This window comes from Heterocephalus glaber, unplaced genomic scaffold, assembly GCF_053883595.1.
Source record: "Heterocephalus glaber isolate CG9 unplaced genomic scaffold, H.glaber_assembly_v1.0 deba00000594, whole genome shotgun sequence".
NCBI lineage: Eukaryota > Metazoa > Chordata > Mammalia > Rodentia > Bathyergidae > Heterocephalus > Heterocephalus glaber.
This window is the reverse complement of record NW_028258151.1, coordinates 15,201,866-15,222,961: the sequence shown is the minus strand read 5'-3', so window position 1 is coordinate 15,222,961 and position 21,096 is coordinate 15,201,866. Positions and strand designations below refer to the sequence as shown.

At 42.6% G+C, this 21,096-nt stretch overlaps 1 long non-coding RNA gene across 1 annotated transcript; it reads left to right on the top strand.

Annotated features, from left to right (window-relative positions):
* Positions 1–3,026: 3,026 nt before the first annotated feature.
* LOC110350670 (uncharacterized) lies at positions 3,027–11,679 on the top strand. The gene is made up of 4 exons (XR_015448923.1): positions 3,027–3,201; positions 5,606–5,660; positions 6,120–6,445; positions 10,756–11,679. It is a non-coding gene; the product is annotated as an uncharacterized LOC110350670 (long non-coding RNA).
* Positions 11,680–21,096: the final 9,417 nt, after the last annotated feature.

Genomic DNA, 21,096 nt, shown 5'->3' with positions numbered 1-21,096 from the left:
AAAAGTATATTCCGTAGATGATGTTGAAATATACAGGTTAAAAATACTGAGGTGGCAAGGCCAGCCTGGACTGTGTACCAAGACCCTGTCTCAAAAAATCCTAAAAAACAAAAAACTGGGTGGGAGGGTGTGTCCCAGTGGTAGAGTACTTGCTTATCGAGGGGGGGAGAGAGAGAGAGAGAGAGAGAGAGAGAGAGAGAGAGAGAGAGAGAGAGACAGATCCCCTCCCTAAACACTGAAAAACAAAAACAAAATCTAGCTATGTAAACCAAAATGATGGGGCCACACCCTCTGTCGGCATTCAGTCGTCCATTCCTCTTCAACTCCAGGCCTCCTCCCTGGGACCAGCTAGAGCCCCAGAAAGCACCCTCCCTGCCCTCAGAGCTTCGGAGCTGAGTCACGCCCTGCTTCCTGTTGACGCTGCTCAGCTCTGGAACTGGCATTTAGTTAGGAAAAGCTGCCATCAGCTATGGACAGCTGCCACATCTTTCCATGATAGGTGTGAGAAATGCCTTATACTGAACAGCCAGCAACTTCCTCTGCCTGAGGAACTGGGATGCTTTTCCTCAGAGTCAAGAAGAATCATGCAGCTGGTTCTGTCTGCTTTGTCTTTGGCTCTCACGAGGCCCAAAGCCAAACTGAGGCACAATTTTGGACCTGGCCTGTTTTCTCTCCTCTTTTAAGCCTGCCTGAATTTTCTCCACGTGATTATTAGCTGTCTACTGCCATGTCAACTTATACTGATAGAGTGACTTCACTCCTTTGTATAAATGGTAGACATAAGGGGGGATGGGTATCACACACCTGTAATTTCAGCAATATAGGGAAAATAAATGTAACTTCCAACCTGCTAGGTGTCCGATACACTGAGTTCGTGTCCCCCAAAATCAAAGAATGAATTCTAAGGAGAGTGTGTGTTGTGTGTGTGCCCGCGCACCAGGCAAGCTCCACTTCCCCAAGACTCCAGGTGTATCAGCCTCACCCAGCCCAGCCTGGAGCCACTGGCCACGCCCCATTCCCACCTCAGCAAGGAGAGCTCCTGGCTCCAGCTCCCAGCTCCTTTTTGTTCCCAGTAGCTCAGGTTGTTGGGAATCATTGAGAGGGGAGAGAAGCTTCTGAGAGGGCTGAAATCCTTCTCTATCAAGTAAAAAATATCCAAAGTTTGAAAATAAAGCCAAAGAATTATTGCCAGCCCCCAAAAGAGTGCCAAATAGAGTCTTTGGACCCTAAGGAAGGCAGAAGGGGGCCAGCTCTGTGGTAAGTGGGGTGGTGGATATGAACAGCTTCAGCCAGGTAGAAAAGATGACCCAGGGCCATGAGCTCACTACTCTGAAGGACAGTAGCTGCTCATGCATATAACTCAGCAATCTTTGTTTTTGTTTTGTTTTGTTTTGAGACAGGGTTCACTATGTAGTCCAGGCTGGCCTTGAACTCTTGGTAATCTTCTGGTCTCAGCCCCCTGCGTACTAGGATTACAGGTGTGCGCCACCAGGCCCAGCCTATTATACATTTTGGTCCTTATTTACACTTTTGGTTTCTCACATCAGAGAAACAATGCGATATTTAAACATGTGTGCCCAATTTATTTCACTTCAGAGTATGGTTTCAAGATGCAACCATTTAGTTAGAAGTATCTCAAGCTTATTCTTCATGTCAGAGTAGTACTCCATTGTATAAAAACTCCACATCTTCTTTATCCATTCATTCATTGATAGGCATTTGGGCTTTTCCAAAATTCAGATATTACAAACTGTGCTGCTATAAACATGAGTGTTCATATATCACTGTAGTATGATGCTGTAGTATGAAGGGGAATAGCTGGTTGTCGCCTTATTTATTTAGAAATACCTAGGAGCACAGACACTTTCCTGTAAAATTCAAATGATGAACCACACCTGCCTTGCAAGCGCAAGGTCCTGAATTCAATCCCTGATACAAAAAAAAAAATTTAAATGATGAAAGTCCCTCCAACTATATAACCTTCCATCTTCAAGTTGACTACTGTTAGCTTGATACACAGACATAAATGAAGCATACACACATGCACACATACACATACATCGATATATTAAATAACAGAGCCAGGTATGGTGGTGCACACCTGTAATCCCAGCACTCTGGAAGTCTGAGGCAGGAGGATCTCAAGTTCACACCCAGCCTTGGCAGCTTAGTGACTCAGAGAGACCCTGTCTCAAAATGAAAAAAAAAAAAAATTTTTTTTGGTACTGGGGATTGAACTTGGGACCTTGCACTTGCAAGGCAGGCGGAATGAGAAAAATTTTTTAAAGGGTTGGGGGTATAGCTCAGTGTGACTGTCCAGGGTTCAATCCCCAGCACCACCAAAACAAAATGCTTGTGTATGTATGTGTATATACATACTGTATACATATAACATACATATGTTTACACACATGCATAACCCAGTCAAACATAAGTATATACATAATAGAAATATATTATCATTATAGTGATTAAAGGATTTTTCTTTTATAAAAGATACTGGAGGTAATTGTTTTATAGCCTCCTTTTTTTTTTCTATGCAAAAAAGGGTTGGAGGGGCCCGGGATTTAGCTCAGTGATTCTGCTGCCTGCCTCAAAAGCACAAGGTCCAGAGTTCGATCCCTGGTACCAAAAAAAAAAAAAAGGGTTGGAGAGCTGGGCATGGTGGTGCATCCCTGTAATCCCAGCACTTGGGAGGCTGAGGTAGGAAAAGCACTGTGAGTTCTAGGCCAGCCTGAACTACACAGTGAGACCTTGTCTCAAAAAACCAAAATAGGGCTGGGGATTTAGTGGTTTTGCTGCCTGCTGCGAAAGCGCAAGGACCTGAGTTTGATCCCCGGTACCAAAAAAACCCAACAACAAAAAAACACACCAAAATAATAAATAAATAAAATAAAATGGAATGTTGTTTTAAATAGTCTTATATTTATAACCTTGTAACACTGGTAAATTTTTATGAACAGTCTCACACACACACGCACACACACACACACACACACACACACACACTCCCCAAGCAACAGCACTGTTTTTCTCCAGCCCTTCTCTACTTTCTTGAGCCTATTTCTGGAAGCTGCTTGGGGTTGACATCTGCTTCCCCGCAGGGAGACAAGCATGTCTATAAATAGCTCCAATGCGTCAGGGAGTTTGGAAAGCGTCATGACTGAGGCACCCAGTGAGCTGGGAACCGGCATCAGGGAGGTAGGTAGTCACGAGCTGAGGTGGCTTGTGACAGGAGGGGCACTTTAATGAGCTCTGGAAGGAAAGATGAACTGGTGGAGAAGTTGGACAGGACATCGTAGCAGGACACTTGGCTGGAAGTCGGATTGTCTTTCTAAACAGCAGAGGATGAGACTGAGAACCAGAGAGAGGCCTGCAAGGCCGGTGCCCTGGCCTGAGCCTCACGGCAAGCCAGGTTCTAGCAAGCCTGTGGCAGGGTTCAGGCTGTGACCTTGGCTGTCCCTCAGGGTGAGGGTCACGGAGGAAGCCCTCTGTGCTGCCCTGAGGGGAGATCGGTGCCCTGCAAAGTCTTCCCAGCTTTCCAGGACTGGCAGCATGCCCATGCAGGAGTTGCTGGGACTGGTGCTGTGGTATCCCCACCCCTGCCAGGCCAGCAGTCCAGCTCTCTGCTGTCACCACCAGCCACTTGTGAGAGCTGGTGGCATATTCTGTCCTTCACCCATCTCCTAAATTGGCAAATAAATATCTAGGAGCTGGGATAAATGGGGCATGGTGGCACACACCTGTAATCCCAGGTCTCTGGAGGCAGAGGCGGAGGATCAGGAGTTCAAATCCAGCCTGGACTGTATAAGGAGTTCAAGGCCAGCATAGTCAAAAACAAAAGGAAACAAAACAAAACAAGAAGCCAGAACACTGGGAGTTTCAGGTGCTGCCCAGCTCTGGTTTAGGGGCTCCTTTAGGGAGTGCGCACTGCCCTCTAAGGAGCGAGTGTGGTGGTGCAGCGGGGCAGAGTGGGGATCACGCCTGCTCCAGGACGGGGCCTGAGTCCTGGGGAGCCAGATCAGCACATTTGGCCCGGTGTGGGGTGGGGGAGGCTCAGGACAGCCGGGCCTGCTACAGGAGGAGATAAGAGAAGCAGGTCTGGATTCACATTTCCTGCCTGTCACAGCCAAGCCAGGTTTATTTTTTTTTTTTTCTTTTATCCAGGGAGCATTTATTAAATGCATACATTAGGTGATTTTGGGGGGATTTTTTGGTATGGGGGATCAAACTCTGGTCCTTGCACTTGGGCAGCAGGTGGCAAAACCACTGAGCTAAATCCCCGGCCCTACATTAGGTGATTTTAATCAGGGGATAAAATGGTCAGTTTTTTCTTTCTTGTTCTTTTTTAATTCATCTGATTGTTGATGGAGATCGGATCAGAGGGAACTAGAGAAGCATGGTGGCCACAGTCCAGGAGGATGGTATGAGGGTCCAGAGCTAACAACAGCGGTGCCAGTGCCTTCTCCTTCTCCTTCTCCTTCTTCTCTCTTCTTCTTCCTCTTCTCCTTCTCTTTCTCTTCCTCCTCCTCCTTCCCTTTCCCCTTCCTCTTCTTCTCCTTCCTCTTCCTCTTCCTCTCCTTTTCCTTCTCCTTCTTCATCTTCATTTTCTTCTTTGTCTTCTCCTTGAGACTGGGTCTCACTATATAGTTCAAGCTGGCCTTGAACTCACTATGTAGCCCAGGCTAGCCTCAAACTTGCAGCAATCCTCCTGCCTCAGCCTTACAAGTGCTGGGATTACAGGTGTACGTGGTGTACCACCATGGTGTCTTCTTGACAAAACACAGACATGGTCATCTCGCCATTTTTCATGGCTTCCCGCTGTCTTCAGAATGAGAGGGCCGTCTCGGCACTGGTCCAGGTCCTTCATGATTTTGTCCACAACCAGAGGATCTTTTTGATTTTCCAAAAACCCAGGGAACTCCTTTTCCATGAGTACTCACAGGTCCTCCTTTGTTAAGTAGCCTATGTCGCTGGCAAATTTATGAAATGTAAACATCATGATTTCCATGGCGTGTTCCATTTGGGATGGCATTTTGGTGAAGTCTGTCAAAACCGGGGCTCTCGAGATGCAGGCAGCGGGTGGGCGGCAGCCAAGGTCATTCTTCTTTACAGCACAGTAATACTCCATTGTATATATATATAAAAAAACACCCCACATCTTCTTTATCCATTCATTGGTTGATGGGCATTTGGACTGTTTCCAAGATTTAGCTTTGCAAACTTCACCACTATAAACATAAGTGTGCTATATCACTATGGTATGATGCTCTTAATTCTTTTGGGAAGATACCAAGAAGGGGAATAGCTGGGTCAAATGGAACCTCCAGTTTTAGTTCTTTGAGGTATCGCCATACTGATTTTCACAGTGGTTGCACCAATCTACATTCCCACCAACAATGGAGAAGGATTCCTTTCTCTCCACACCCCCACCAGCATTTGTAATTTGTTGATTTCTTGATAGCAGCCATTCTTTCTGGGGTGAGGTGGAATCTCAGTGTTGTTTTCATCTGCATCTCTCAGATGACCAGTGATATTGAACATTTTTTCATATATTTATTTGCTGCTTTTTCTTCTTTGTCTGAGAAATGTATTTTCTTTTCAGATGCCCATTTTTGAATTGGGTCTTTGAATTCCCCTTTGAATGATAATAAATTAAGGTAAGTTTTTGTCCTTTTTTTAAAGAACAAAATTCTCATCTAGCAAAAGCCCAGCCAGACCAAACTGCTCACTGGCTCTACACTATCCCCATCCCACCTCCATGTCAGGATGTTCCTTTTACCTCACAAGTCCTTCCCCGTCTCAGGAACACCTACTCATCCTTCAGGGCTTGGCTCCATCTTCACCTCCTCTGTGAAGCCCTCAGTCAGAATCTAGGTACTCAGCCCTCCTCTAGGCCCTTGCTGCATCCTTTTGTAACATTCCACCAAGATCATCTATGCCTGCCCATCTCTATATTGATGAGTAAGCCCACAGCAGGCTCAAGGAATGTACTGAGAGGGCCACCTTGACAGCGCCAAATATCTTCTTTTGTTTGTCTGTCTGTTTTTTTGATACAAGGTCTTGTTATGTAATTTCTTTTTTTCTTTTCTTTTCTTTTTTTGTTTTTTGGTACCCAGGATTGAACTCGGGACCTTGCCCTTGTGAGGTAGACGGCAGCATCACTGAGCTAAATTCCCCGGCCCGATGCTATGTAGTTCATACTGGCCTTGAACTAGCTATGTAGCCCAAGCTGGTCTCAAATTCCTGGGCATCCTCCTGCCTCAGCCTCTTGAGTGCTGGGGTTACAAGCATGCGGACCATCACACTGGGCTTCTAAATATCTTTTTTTTTTTTTTTTTTTGGTACCTGGGATCGAACTTGTGAGGTATTCGGCAGAACCACCAAGCTAAATCCCCGGCCCTTCTAAATATCTTTTGTGTCCTCTAACACCTCATCATCCCAGGTAAGGTCCCTGTATATTAAGTTTTAAACTTCAGAATATGACAAAAAACATTGTTTTCCCAGTGTATATTAGTCAATGACTTGAATCCTGCCAATCAAGGAAAAGATAAAAAGAATCTTTTGATGAGAATCACCTGTAAGGTTTGTTTTGTCCTCCCACTCTCACTAGAGCCTCAGGATAACACTCTGAGGTATTACTACAGATTAGATAGATAAATGAGGTTCAGAAGAGTTGTGACCTGCCCAAAGTCACACAGGTAGCTAGAGCCAGAATTGGATTCAAACCCTGAGGAGTCTGACTCAAGGTCCCAGCTATGCTGTTATCACTCGCTCTTATCATATCATGATCCTGAGGGATCTGGAGCTGGTCTCAGCCATCACAGAGCACTGGGCTCCCAAAGATGCTTTTTGTACAGCTGGATTCAAAGAAAGCCTAAGGGAGGAGCAGGCCTCCAGCAAGTACCTAGGGCAGGTTCTCTTCCTGTCCAGTTTACCCAGATTCTTTCTGCTAGGAGACGGTCAAGATAGGGCTTCTTGCAGAATGTGGCATGAACATGAAGAGGGCAGAGTTCTGGCCAGCCAGAAAGGAAGAGGGCATCAGTCTCCACCCTGTCCTCTAAGGCCAGGCTCTGAGTTCTTGCCCAAGGAACACTAAGCTGATATAAAAAGCCTCAAGGCCACCTGTAGCTTGATCAAACCACTAGGGCTTCCTCAGTGCTGTACTATGGCCTCAGATGGTATGGCTTTTTGAGCCAAGGCTGATGTCGTCCGGCCTCTCTGCTCTGGCATTCTCACAGCTCTTCTGCAATCTGAGAAGCGCTTTCTTTCTTCTGGGAAAAAGGACCTTGAACTTGGGAGAGTCTAGGATGAGAAGACTCCGACACATTGGTTGGTGATGGGCTGATAGGGGCAGGACCAGCTGCCCCAAGAACTCTGGGCACTCTACAAGCCCCCCAGTCCCTTGAGAGCTGAAGCTCAGAAGTCAGGTGCATCATTCAGTCCTGCAGTGGTGGCCTCCCTTTGGAGCGGTTCATAGCCTCATGAGATCAGATGGGTTAGTCTTTGAGTCTCTCCTGCCCAATAGTTGCCCAACCAATTTCCAAGCCTCAAGAGACTTCAAGCACCCTCAGGAACTTTCTCCCCAAAGAACCTCTCTTGGGAACCTCAAGGGTCCTTCCTTCATATTTTCTGCTCTTCTCCTCCCCATAAAGCAAACGAAGGAACAAGATCAGGAACAGGCTGTGGCCTCCCCATCATATCAGGTCTTCCAGGAAACCCTTTCAGGTCTGTTTTTTCTTATCCCCTAGTAAGACAGGCCCAGGGCTGAGGATATACCTGGTTGCATAGGTTTGGAGGTCATGCATGAGGTTCTGGGTACCAGCCCCAACACAAGCAAAGCAAACAGAAAGACGTGACTAAACTCCTTTATTTCCTTTCTTAAAGTCAGCTAGAAATGTCAGCTTTCCCATAATGAGTGTGATTATTATGTACTGCAAATATGTACTAATAAAAATTAATAAAAAGGAAATAACTGAGTTGGTAGAAATGAAAAAAAAAAAAGGAAACAATGTCAGCCATGTGCACTAACTAGGTCTAGTGTAGATCTACTAGAGCTTCTTAGGTTTCACGTGAACCCCTCACTCCACCCTGAAAGGACCTGGGCAAAAGACACATATATAGGATGTAACCGAAAAACCCCAATGTGGCCTCTGTCCTCAGGTGCAGCTGAGCCCAAGACTTCTTCATAAGTCTCTGTCCTGAGGCTCTGCTTCCGTCTCACATCTCTTGGATTCAGTGGTTTGCATCATACACAATGAACAAGAAATGCTTGCTAAGAAGTTCCTTGGAGGTTTTTTGGTTGGTTGGTTGGTTGGTTGGTTGGTTGGTTTTTGGAGCCAGGCTCTTGCTATGTAGTGCAGGCTGGCCCTGAACTCACTATGCAGCTCAGGCTGACCTCAAACTCACAGAGATCCCTCTGCCTCACTCTCCCAAGTGCTAGGATTACAGGCATGCACCACCACATCTAGCACCTTGGTGACTGTTTTAAAGTTATCCAGATGCTAGTTTCCTACCCAGGCCTGGAGCATACATCTGGAATCCTAGCACTCAGGAGGCTGAGGCAGGAGGAATGCCATGACTTCAAGGCCACCCTGAGCTACATAGCAAGATCCTGTCTCAAAAAAAAAACCCAGGGATTTAGCTCAAGGGATTTAGCGCAAGGACCCGAGTTCAATCCCCAGTACCAAAAAAAAAAAAAAGACATGGTGAAGGCCTGTAATCCCAGCATTCTGGGAGACTGATGCAAGAAATCCCAGACTCAAGCCCAGCCTGGGTAATTAATTTAGTGACTTAGTTAGACCCTATCTCAAAAAAGGATGAAAGGGGATAAATGGGCAGGAGTGCCGGGGATTTAGCTCAGTGGTTCTGCCACCTTCCTTGCAAGCGGAAGGACCTGAGTACGATCCCCAGTACAAAAAAAAAAAAAAGTTAAAGAAAATGTTTAAAAACAAAACAACAACAATAAATGGGCAGGGGATACAGCTCAATGCAAAGGCCCTAGAAAAAATAAATCACCAAGATCAGAACAAGAAAAGAGGAGTTTATTCAGATCAGAGTATACTGTCAAGAGGGACAGCAAGCAGACTTCCAAGAGACAAATGACTCACACAGTCAGGGTTCAAGGATGTGGAAAAAGAGTCTGGGCAGCAAGCCCATGTATCTTGTATGAGTCATAGGCAGCAAGCCTATGTACCTCAGGAGTGCTTTTTCTAGGTTGCCTGGCTCCTGCTCATTCCTCTGGAACCCTGTGTTCCTGTGTCTGAAGTGGATCATTAGAGTTGCTGATTGAGGAGGCCATTTACTCTGCCCCCAGATGCCTTTAGTTTCACACGAGGATATCTATCCATGTCAACTCCGGAGACCAGATCGGTTGGAACTTGCTGGGAGGAATGAATAGGTCTTTGATTTATTTTTGTATTTATCTTGTGCTGTTTCTATCAGTGTTAGGGCAGTGTGGTGTGACTTCCCTGTATACATTAGGAAAAGAAAAACTTGCATAAATATTTTAATACTAAATATTGGGGCATCTTGAGATTAATACAAGTTACCTTTGGCCTTCATAATTACAAGAGGTGCCATTACAATTACACAGTTCCAAAGTGGTGGCCATGAGCTTCCAGACATTTATTAGTATGGTAAACTGCTGAAGTGGGTATACATTATTTTTGGCACACTCTGTGTGCGCTGAGCAGGATTGTGTGCACAGAGAAATTTTAACCCTTTGTCACAACAAGTTCCCATTCTACCTCTATGGCTACTCTTTTTTTTTTTTTTTCTTTTTTTTTGAGACAGAGTCTTGCTGTGTAGTTCAGAGTGGCTAGCCTTGAACTCACAATGATCCTCTTGTTTCAGCCTCCAGAGTGCTGGGATTATAGGTGTGCCACCATGTCCAGCCAGGCCTATTCTTTATATTGTTCATATTTCTAAATATAACATATCAACTTTACAGTTGATTTCTTTTGTTGTTTGTGTTGTTTTGGTTTTTTTGGTACCAGGACCTTGCACTTGCAAGGCAGGTGCTGTGTCACTGAGCCAAATCCCTGGCCCTTATAGGATTTCCTTTTCTTTTTTTCTTTTGGTTTTTGGTACCAGGGATCGAACTCAAGACCTTGTGCTTGCGCAGCAGGTGGCGAAACCACTGAGCTAAATTCCCGGCCCCAGGATTTCTTTTAAACAAGTGCACCTTTAAGATGTTCTCGCTATTCCAAGAAATCACAGGGAGGGAAACTTTTGTACTCAAAGTATACAAATGGCCAAAGGCTAATGATACAGTTGAAAATACAGTTCAAGAGGACATTCTGGAAATAAAGAGAGTCAGAATGAATAAGTTAAAATTAAATTGAAAGGAGAGCTTAGTCCTGTAGTTTGTGCCTATGATCCCGGCTACTTGGGAAATTAAGGCAGGAAGATAACTTGACCTGAGGAATTCAGGGTCAGCCTGGACAACATAGTGAGACCCTGTCTCAAAAAAAAAAAAATTCAAAGGGGAAGAAAACAAATTAGATATATATTTGAAAGAACTTATGTATTGTTAAAAAAAAGAACTTATGTATTGTTTAGAAGAATAAGGAGAACTATAGGCATTAATCCAAGATTCACACTTTGAGGGAATAAAATATTAGGAGCCTTTCTCTTTTTTTGGTACTGGGGATTGAACTCTGGACCTTGCATTTGTGAGGCAGGTGGCGGAACCACCAAGCTAAATCCCTGGCCCATAAGACCCTTTCTGATAGTGGTACATTTATCTTTTAGCACAAAGGACTGTGATGAGCTAAACTGTGTGTGGCCTCAAATTCACATGTTGAAGTCTCAACACTCAGCACCAGACTTCTGGGAAGATGGCAGAGTGGTGAACAGCAGAGAAACAGCCTCTGTGAGATTTGGTGTCCAGATGCTGGAACATGGTAACGTGTGAAAGAGAAGGAGAGAAATGGGTCCCTGGGACCCAGCAAGGATCTGAAGCAAGAATTGAAGCCCATGAGGAGAGTGAAGAGAGAGATCTCAATGCAGAAGAAAGAGATGCCAAGTAACACTTTCTCCCTGAGCCCTGACTCACTGTGTGGGAGAGGTGGCTTGATCCTACAAATGCACAGTGACTACTGATGACACCAGAAGTCTCCTTGGAGAAACATGCCAATGGAAGGGAGCAATGGATGCAGCAGACTGCAGTGGTTGCTGAGTTATTCAGGTTGAGACGCACTCCCAGGAGAGGACTATTGCCTGGTAGCTGTCTTGGAGAGGCCAAATGAGCTCAGAACTCAGAGCAGCTTCGGGATGGCTCTATCTAGCAGCTCCCAGTGTCAGAGTGAGGTGGAACCAAGTTCAAGTTGGCAGAAGGTCAAGGAGCTGAGTTTAGGCTGGCAGGGAGTCAATTTCAAGCTGTCAGGAGGCACATGGAGTGTTGTAGGCTGAATAAATCAGGTTCCAGCCTCACTGCCAGAAAGCAGCCTGAACTTCAGTGGAATGAAAAGTGCAGGCTTGCTGGGATTATCCACTACCCCACCATAATTCTACAGCTGGCTTACTGGGATTAATCAACACAAATCTGGGCTCTGTCTACTAGTGACAGTAAAGACATGCCCTGAACTGGAGATTTTTTTCCCTTCTTTTTTTCTTTTGTTTTGTTTTTTCTTGTTTGTTCTTATTTTTATATAAATGTGAACATCGTTTCTAGTATTTTGTTGTTGTTGTTCTGTTCTGTTCTTCTGATTTCTTCCTTCTCTCTTTCCCTCCTGTCTTCTTCACCAGTTTTCCAAAGTTTGCGTAATCTTCCTTTGTCCTCTAGCCTTGCTTCTAATCTCTTCCTCTTCTTCTATTTCTCTATTTCCCTCCCGCCCCCAATCCCTTTTAAATTTTCTCCCCTGAGGGAAAAACAAAAATCTCTCCCCTGAGGGTAAAATCACCATACTGAGGGCATATTTACAGTATATAATTTCCTGGTTTCTTTTAGATTTTGTTGTATAATCACTAATACAGTTCATATGGTTAAAGCTGGCAAATTAATAGTTACCACAATATGTATCTAGGCTGTGTTTGATGCTATTGTTATTGCTGATTGTACTACTTTAGCCAAGATGAAGTAATTGTTCTAATCAGTTGTTCTTCCTGGTATGCCAAAACAGATTGCCTAAGAGTGATAAACAATACTATAGGCCAGGGGCTAGGCCAATTAGGCAGCAACTTCTCAACCCCAATAAATTGAAGAGGTAGGATCTTGCAACAGACTGAAAACCCAAAAGCCAGCTATACCTGGAGGACAGCTCTGAGAAGTAGTCATTTCCTAAGGGTTCTAAATACTAGCACTAAAGCTACCTGCTATAAGCAATTTTCAAGCATCAACCCAGGAATTAAATTAAGAGAAAAGTAGAAAATGAGAAGACACTTAAGCAAGATGCAACCCCAAGGGGCCGGGGATTTAGCTCAGTGGTTCCGCTGCCTGCCTTGCAAGCACAAGGTCCCAAGTCCAATCCCTGGTAAAAAAAAAAAAAAAAAAAGATGCAACTCATGACTTCCAGCCCACCAAATGGAAACTCAGGGGGCAGTGAGGTGGAACAATTCGAAAGCCACCCACCTGGACTCTCTGAAGTGGTAACTGTGGAAGTAACAAAGAAGATGAACGAGCCAGGGATTTAGCTTGGTGGTTCCGGCACCTGCCTGGAAAGCACAAGGACCAGAGTTCAATCCCCAGTACCAAAAAAAAAAAAAAAATTAAAAAAAAATATGAATGAGGCTCTAGAAAAAAAATCAAATCAGAAATAATCTGTCAGATAACTACAGAGATGATGACCATAATGAGAGACAAGGCTAGTGACTCTAGAGCAGATACAGATAAAAAAAAATACAGGAGCTTAGGAAAATGATGGAAGCCATGAATGCCCAACATAGGAAAGAAATTGAATCCATGAAACAGATTCAAACAGATATTCAGGATATTAAAAATTCCATTGAGCCAGGGATTTAGCTCAGTGGTTCTACAGCCTGCCTCACAAGTGCAAGGTCTCGAGTTCAATCCCAGGTACAAAAAAAAAAAAAATTTCATTGAAAGTATTCACAGCACAATTAGCCAATGTGAGGACGGAATATCAGATATAGAAGACAGGATTATAGCTGGGTGTGGTGACACACACCTATAATCGCAGCATCCAGGGGCTGAGACAGGAGGACTGCCATGTGGAAGGCCAGCCTGGGCTACACAGTGAGTTCAAGGCCAGCCTGAAGTACATAGCAACACCCTGTCTCAAAAACCAAAAAAAAACAGGCATGGTCGCACACACCTGTAATCTCAGCACTCAGGAGGCTGAAGCAGGAGGATTGCCATGAGTTCCAGGCCAGCCTGGGATACATAGTGAGTTCAAGTCCAACCTGAACTAGACAGCAAAACCGTCTCAAAAAAAAAAAAAAAAAAAAAAAAAAAAGACAGGAGTGTGGTTAGCAATTGTGAAAAGAAAGATTTCTTAAAAATAGCAAGGGACTACAAAAAAAATCAGTCTAACAGCTTCTATATAATACAAAGAAGAATAACATGAAATTTATCAGAGTCAATGAAAAAGCAAGATATAAAGCAAATGATATAAAAAACCTGTTCACAGGGCCAGAGATTTAGCTCAGGGGTACTGCACCTGCCTCAAAAGTGCAAGGTCCTGAGTTTGATCTCCGGTTCTGCAAAAAACAAAAACAAAAACAAAAACACCTGTTCACAGAAGTAATGGCAGAAAACTTCCCAAACATGGAAAAGAATTTGAGATACAGGGGCCAGGGGTTTAGCTCAGTGGTTCTGCCACCTGCCTCACAAGGACAAGGACCCTAGTTAGATATCCCCGGTACCAAAAAAAAAAAAAAAGATTTTGACATACAGATAAGGGAGGCACACAGAACTCTAAGTACCTATGATCAAAAAAATATCTACACCGGGCCGGGGATTTAGCTCAGTGGTTCTGCTGCCTGCCTCGAAAGCCCAAGGACCCGAGTTCGATCCCTGGTACCAAAAAAATATATATAGATAGATAGATAGATAGATAGATAGATATCTACACCAAGGCATATAATGGTCAAGATTCCAGAAATTCAACACAAGAACAGAATATTAAAAGCTGTTAGAAAAAAGAAACAAATCACTTATAAAGGAAAGCCCATCAGAATCATAGCAAACTTTTCAACACAAACCCACAAGTCCAGGAGAGCTTGGAGTGAGGTATTTCAAGCCCTAAATGACAACCTCTAACCCAGATTGATGTACCCTGCATAACTATCTTTCAAAATTGATGGAGAAATAAGATACTTCTATGACAAAGAACACCTGAAGAAATTCATGACCACCAAACCAGCACTCCAAAATGTTTTTTTTTTTTTTTTTTGGTACCAGGGATTGAACTCAGGTCCTTGTACTTTCGAGGCAGGCAGCGGAACCACTGAGGTAAATCCCCGGCCCTACTCCAAAATGTTTTGAAGGACATTCCAGAAGGAGATCATGAGGACTACAACTCCATGAACTCCAACAGAATTAATCCAACAGACAAGGCAAATAATTAAATATAGGGTGGGAAAAAAAGGAACCAACAACAGAAAAATAACATGACAAGGATAAATCAATACATATCAGTTATAACCATCAATGTAAATGGTCTCAATTCACCAATCAAAAGAAACACGCCCACAGAATGGATCAGAAGCAAGACCCAGCCAGGCATAATGGTACACACCTGTAATTCCAACACTCAGGAGGCTGAGGCAGGAGGATTGCCATGAATTTGAGGCCAACCTGGGCTACATAGTGAATTCAAAACCAGCCTGAATTGCATAATGAGACCCTGACTCAAAACAAAACAAAACAAAAAAAACAGAAACAACAACAACAAAAAAAGAAGCAAAATCTAACAATATGCTGCATATAAGAAAAACATTTAATTCAAAAAGAAATTCATAGACTGAAAGTCAAAGGATGGCAAATAATACTCCATGTGACAGGAACCTGGAAAAAGCAGGGGTATCTATTCTATTTGCAGACAAAGTAGTTTTCAAGGCAGGACTGATTAAGAGAGACAAAGAAGGTCACTACATCCTTGTAAAGAGAAAATTCCAAAAGGAAGAGATAACAATCATAAATATATATGCACTAAATACCAGTCCACTCAACTATATAAAACAAATATTAATGGACATGAAAAATCAAATAAGCACTAATACAATTATAGTGGGGGACCTCAATACCCTACTGTCACAAGTAGATCAACTAGTCAAAAAATCAACAAAGAACTATCAGAACTGAACCAAACTTTTGAACAAATGGACTTAGTAGATGTCTACAGAGTGTTCCACTCCACAACATCAGAATACACATTCTTCTCAGCCGCGCATGGGACATTCTCCAGAATAGACCACACACTAGTTCATAGAACATGCTCATAGTAAATCCAAACGAACTGAATTATCTCATGCATATTATCAAACCATAGTGCAATGAAATTGGAAATCAATGGCAAAAGAAACCACAAGAACCTCACAAACAGGGGCCGGGGATTTAGCTCAGTGGTTCCACTGCCTGCCTCACAAGTGCAAGGTCCTGAGTTCGATCCCCAGTACAGAAAAAAAAAAAAAAAGAAGAACCTCATAAACACACTGAAATTAAATAATACCCTCTTGAACAACCAATGGGTCACTGATGAAAGTAAAGAAGAAATTAGACAGTTTCTACAATTAAACAATAATGCCAGCACAATACACTGAAACTTAGGGGAGACAATGAAAGCAATCCTATGAAGGAAATTTGTTTTTTGGGTTTTTTTTTTTGGTACTAGGGATTGAACTTGGGACCTTGCACTTGCGCGGCAGGTGCCGGAACCACTGAGCTAAATCCCCGGCCCCCTATGAGGGAAATTTATATAAGAAAAACAGAGCAAGTTCAAATAAACAACCTAATAATGAATCTCAAGCTTCTAGAAAAAAGAAGAGCAAGTCAAGCCCAAAGCTTGTACGAGGGAGGAAATTATAATAATCAGAGCAGAAATTAATGCGATTGAGACAGAAAACAATGCAAAAAAATCAATGAATCAAAGAGTTGGTTCTTTGAAAGATTAAATAAAATTGACAAACCCCTAGCCAACCTTATCAAAAAGAAAGAAAGACTCAAATCTATGCAATTTGGAATGAAAAGGGTGAAGTCACAACAGATCCTGCAGAGACACAGATCATCAATGAAGGACCCTAGTTAGCAAAACAGACTCCATATTGCTGCTTGACCCACCTGCCTGACCTTTAGATGAACTCAGAAGGAGGAAGCTTAAAAACCTCCTTCCCTTAGAAAGTCTCTTTAGAAATAACAATTAATCAACTATTGTTTTACAAATGTTCTAACAGCAGGATGTTCCGCTTCTGTACCTTTTGCTTGCTTTACTAGTTCTATCCCATAGGGGGGCCTAGAAACTGTTGGCCTCAAAGGTGTATAAAATATGTTAATCTCTCCCAAGTCGGGGCTCGAGTCTGATGCTCGGCTCTGTCCTGGCTGGTCCTGTGTGAATTTAATATCGGTCTCTGGTTGGTTCTCTCTCGCTGGGCGTACAATCGATACCTACTTTGAGAATCTGTGTTCTAATAAGATGGAAAAACACAGAAAAAATGGAGAGATTCCTAGATACATATGAATTACCAAAGCTGAATCAAAAAGATATAAAAATTCTAAATAAACCAGTATCAGTCAATGAAATTGAAGATGTAATTAAAAACCTATGAACAAAGAAAATCACAGGCCCTCACAGATTCACTGCTGAATTCTCCAAGAAATTTAGAGAAGACTTAATGCTACTACTTCTCAAACTCTTTAATGAAATTGAAAGGGAAGCAATACTCTCAAATTCATTCCTGGAAGCAAGTATTACCCTGATACCAGAACCAGAGAAGGATCCAGCCTAAAAAAGAGAACTACAGGCTAAACTCCTTAATGAACATAGATGCAAAAATTCTCTATAAGATACTGGCAAACAGAACATGGCAAATCAAGTAGGATTCATCCCAGGTATGCAGGGGTGGTTCAACATACACAAATCAATAAATGTAATACACCAGGCCGGGGATTTAGCTCAGTGGTCCTGCCGCCTGCCTGGCAAGCGCAAGGAACCAAGTTTGATCCCCAGAACCAAAAAAAAAAGTAATACCCCATAATAACAGAGTGAAAGACAAAAATCATATGATCATCTCAATAGAAGCACAAAAAAGCATTTGCAAAGTCCAACACCCATTCATGTATAAACTACAGAAAATTGGAATAGATGATCTTTACCTCAATCTGATAAAAGCCATTTATGACAAACCAACAGCCAACATCATACTAAATGGACAAAAACTGAAACCTTTCATTCTAAAATCAGGAACAAACAAGGGTGTCCACTATCATTACTCTTATTCAATATAGTTCTGGAATTATTAGCCCAAGCAATTAGACAAGAGAAAGAAATAAAAGGAATAAGGATAAGAAAGGAAGAAGTTAAATTATCATTATTTGCAGATGACATGATACTTTACACAGGAGACTGCAAAAACTCCACCAAGAGACTTCCAGATTTAGTGGGCCGGGGAGTTAGCTCAGTGGTTCCGCCACCTGCCTCGCAAGCACAAGTTCCTGAGTTTGATCCCTGGTACCAAAAAACAAAAAAACTTAAATTAAAAAAAAAATCAGTAGCATTCCTGTACAAAAATAACAAACTCAGTGAGAGAGAAATTAGAGAAACAATAATTGCTTTTACAATAGCATCCAAAAAAGAAAGAAAGAAAGAAAGAAACACCTAGTGATCAATGCAATGAAGGAAGTAAAAAACCTTTATATGGAAAACTACAGTATTCTGAAAAAGAATATTGAAGAAGATATCAGAAAATGGAAAGATATCCCTTGTTCTTGGGTAGGAAGAACCAATATAGTGAAAATGGCCATACTTCCAATATTATTACACAGATTTAATGCAATCCTAATTAAAATACTAATAGTGGGCTGGGGATTTAGCTCAGTGGTTTCACCACCTGCTGAGCAAGTGCAAGGACCTGAGTTCGATTCCCAGCACCAAAAAAAAAAAATACTAATAGTGCATCTCACAGAATTAAAGCAATTCTAAAATTCATTTGGAACCAGGAGAGACCTAGAATAGCAAAACTAATTCTGGGCCACAAAGGCAAGGCAGGGGACATCACAATCCCTGACTTGAAATTATACTACAAAGCTACTATGATAAAAACAGCATGGTACTGGCCAAAAAAAAAGCAAAACAAAAAAACCCAAGCAGAACTTAGGATCAATGGAACAGATTAGAAGATACAGAAACAACTCCAACCACAGTCAGCTACTTTATCTTTGAAGAAGGAGCCAACCACCTTCATTGAAAGAAAGCTTCTTTAATAAATGGTGCTGGAAAAACTGGCTTTCCACATGCAGAAGGTTAAAACTAGACCCATATCTGCAAGCGCAAGGACCTGAGTTCGATCCCCGGTACCAAAAAAAATTTTAAAAATTAGACCCATATCTTTCACCATGTACTAAACTAAAATCGAAATAGATCAAAGATCTAAATATGAAAACAGAAAAACTAAATTTGCTGGAAGATAGAATAGGTAGAACACTTGAAGACATTGGTGTAGGCAAAGAGTTTATAAACAAAACCCTGATCACACAGAAAATATCACAAAGAATCAACAACTGGGATCTCATCTTATTAAAAAGCTTTTTCAGGCCAGGGATTTAGCTCAGTGGTTTCGCCGCCTGCTGTGCAAGTGCAAGGACCCGAGTTCGATCCCCGGTACCAAAAAAAAAAAAAAAAAAGCTTTTGCACAGCCAGGGACCTAGCTCAGTGGTGCTGCTGTCTGCTTCGCAAGCACAACATCCTGAGTTTGATCCCTAGTACCAAAAAAAAAAAAAGAAAAACAACCCAAAAAAATCTAAAACAAGAGGTTCTATTTGACACAGCTATTCCTCTTCCTGGTATCTTTCCAAAAGAAAAGCATCATACAACAGCAATATATGCACACCCATGTTTATAGCCGTACAATTTGAATAGCTGAATCCTGGAAACAGCTCAAATGCCCATCAACCGATGAATGGATAAATGTACTACTCTGCCATAAAAAGGATAAGCTTGAGACATTTCAAGCTAAATGGATACACCTTGAGACGATACTCTTTTTTTTTTTTAATGTTGATTTTTAAATTTTTTGTTTTTTGGTACCTGGGATCGAACTCGGGACCTTGTGCTTGTGATGCAGGTGCCAGAACCACTGACCTAAATCTCCAGCCCAGAGACCATATTCTTCAGTGAAATAAGTCAGACATGTTTAAATACCACATTGTTTCTCTGGTTTAAGAAACCAAAGTGGATGGGCCAGGGATTTAAACTCAGTGGTTTTGCCACCCGCTGCACAAGCGCAAGGACCCGAGTTTGATCCCCAGTACCAAAAAAAAAAAAAAAGAAAAGAAACCAAAGTAGAAATAAGGACCAAAATGTATAATAGATATTGGGAAATGGTAAGAAAATGTTCAAATGAGAAGGAGAATGAGGGAGGGGGGAGGAGGAAAGAAGAGAATAAAAGGAATAAATGGAGACAAAGCTTTTGTAAATAAGGGGATGAGGAATTGAAGGGTGGGAAGGGTAATGGGAAAAAAGAAGCAAGATATATCAGGTACAGGTACAAATTCCCTATGATGAATGTTATCATTATGTATATCTAAAATGTATCCAAAAAAAAAAAACACCACTCAATACTACAGAAAGTAACTATATTTGAACATCATATTTGTAAAGACATCATTAAGTTAAAATGAGGCTGCAAGGGCCGGGGATTTAGCTTAGTGGTGCTGCACCTGCCTTGCAAGCACGAGATCCTGAGTTCAATCCCAGGTACCCCAAAAACAGGGCTCCCAGGTGTGGTGGCACAAGTCTGTAATCCCAGAACTCCAGAGGCTGAGGCAGGAGGATCGTTGAGTTCGAGGCCAATCTGGGATATATAATGAGTTCTAGGCCAGCCTGAACTACACAGGGAGACCCTGTCTCAAAACAAACAAGCAAACAAACAAAACAAAACAAGATGAAGGCTGGAATAGCTCAGCAGTAGAGCCTGTGCTTAGTTGGCATGAGGCCCTAGGTTCTACCCACAGCTCCACCAAGAAAGAGAAGTAGAACACAAGACATGAGGGAGGTCGTGCACAGGAAAATTGATGAGAAGAGGCAGAGGGCGTCATGGGGAAGCAAAGGAGAAGCCTAGAAAAACCCTACCCTTCCTGCCACCTGGATCTCAGATATCAGCCTCTGGAAAGATGAGGAAATCAATTGCTGCTGTTTAAACCACCCAGTCTATGGCCTTTGGTTATGGCTGCCCTGAAAAACTAATGCAAGTGTAGAAAGTTGTATAGATGGGCCAGGGATTTAGCTCAGTGGTTTTGCCACCTGCTGCACAAGCGCAAGGACACGAGTTCGATCTCCGGTATCAAAAAAAAAAAAAAGAAAGAAAGAAAGAAAGAAAGTTGTATCAATTTTACAGTTGCTATGTCCCGGTGGGCCTGAAGATGAAGCCTAGCTTTGGTCTCCCAGAAGACCTGGTAAGGTGACTTTGGAAAGGTAGTTGATTCCTCTGTATTTCTTGTTTTCTCATCACTAAAACTACAGCAAAGAATAATTATACTAAGGATTCTGGTGGGGGATGAAAGCATGTAAATAAAGCATCCAGCACCCGGCATCTACCAAGTAGTGGGTAAACAGTAGGCCCAGACTACGTACACCTTGTCCACTCTCTCATAGAAACCTGTGGACTTGTACAGTACAGCCAAGTTTCCATACAGGTTTTTTTTTTTAAGTTTTAATTTTAATTTTAATTTTTTGGTACCGGGGATCAAACTTGGGACCTTGCAGTTACAAGGCAGGCGGCAGAACCACTGAGCTAAATCCCTGGCCCCAGGATTTTTTTTAAAGAGTAGGCAGATCAGGGCTGGGGATTTAGCTCGGTGGTTCCGCCGCCTGCCTTGCAAGCCCAAGGACCCGAGTTTGATCCCTGGTACCAAAAAAAAAAAAAGAGTAGGCAGATCAGAGGGATTAATCTTTCTACTCACAAACTGAAGATAGAGGA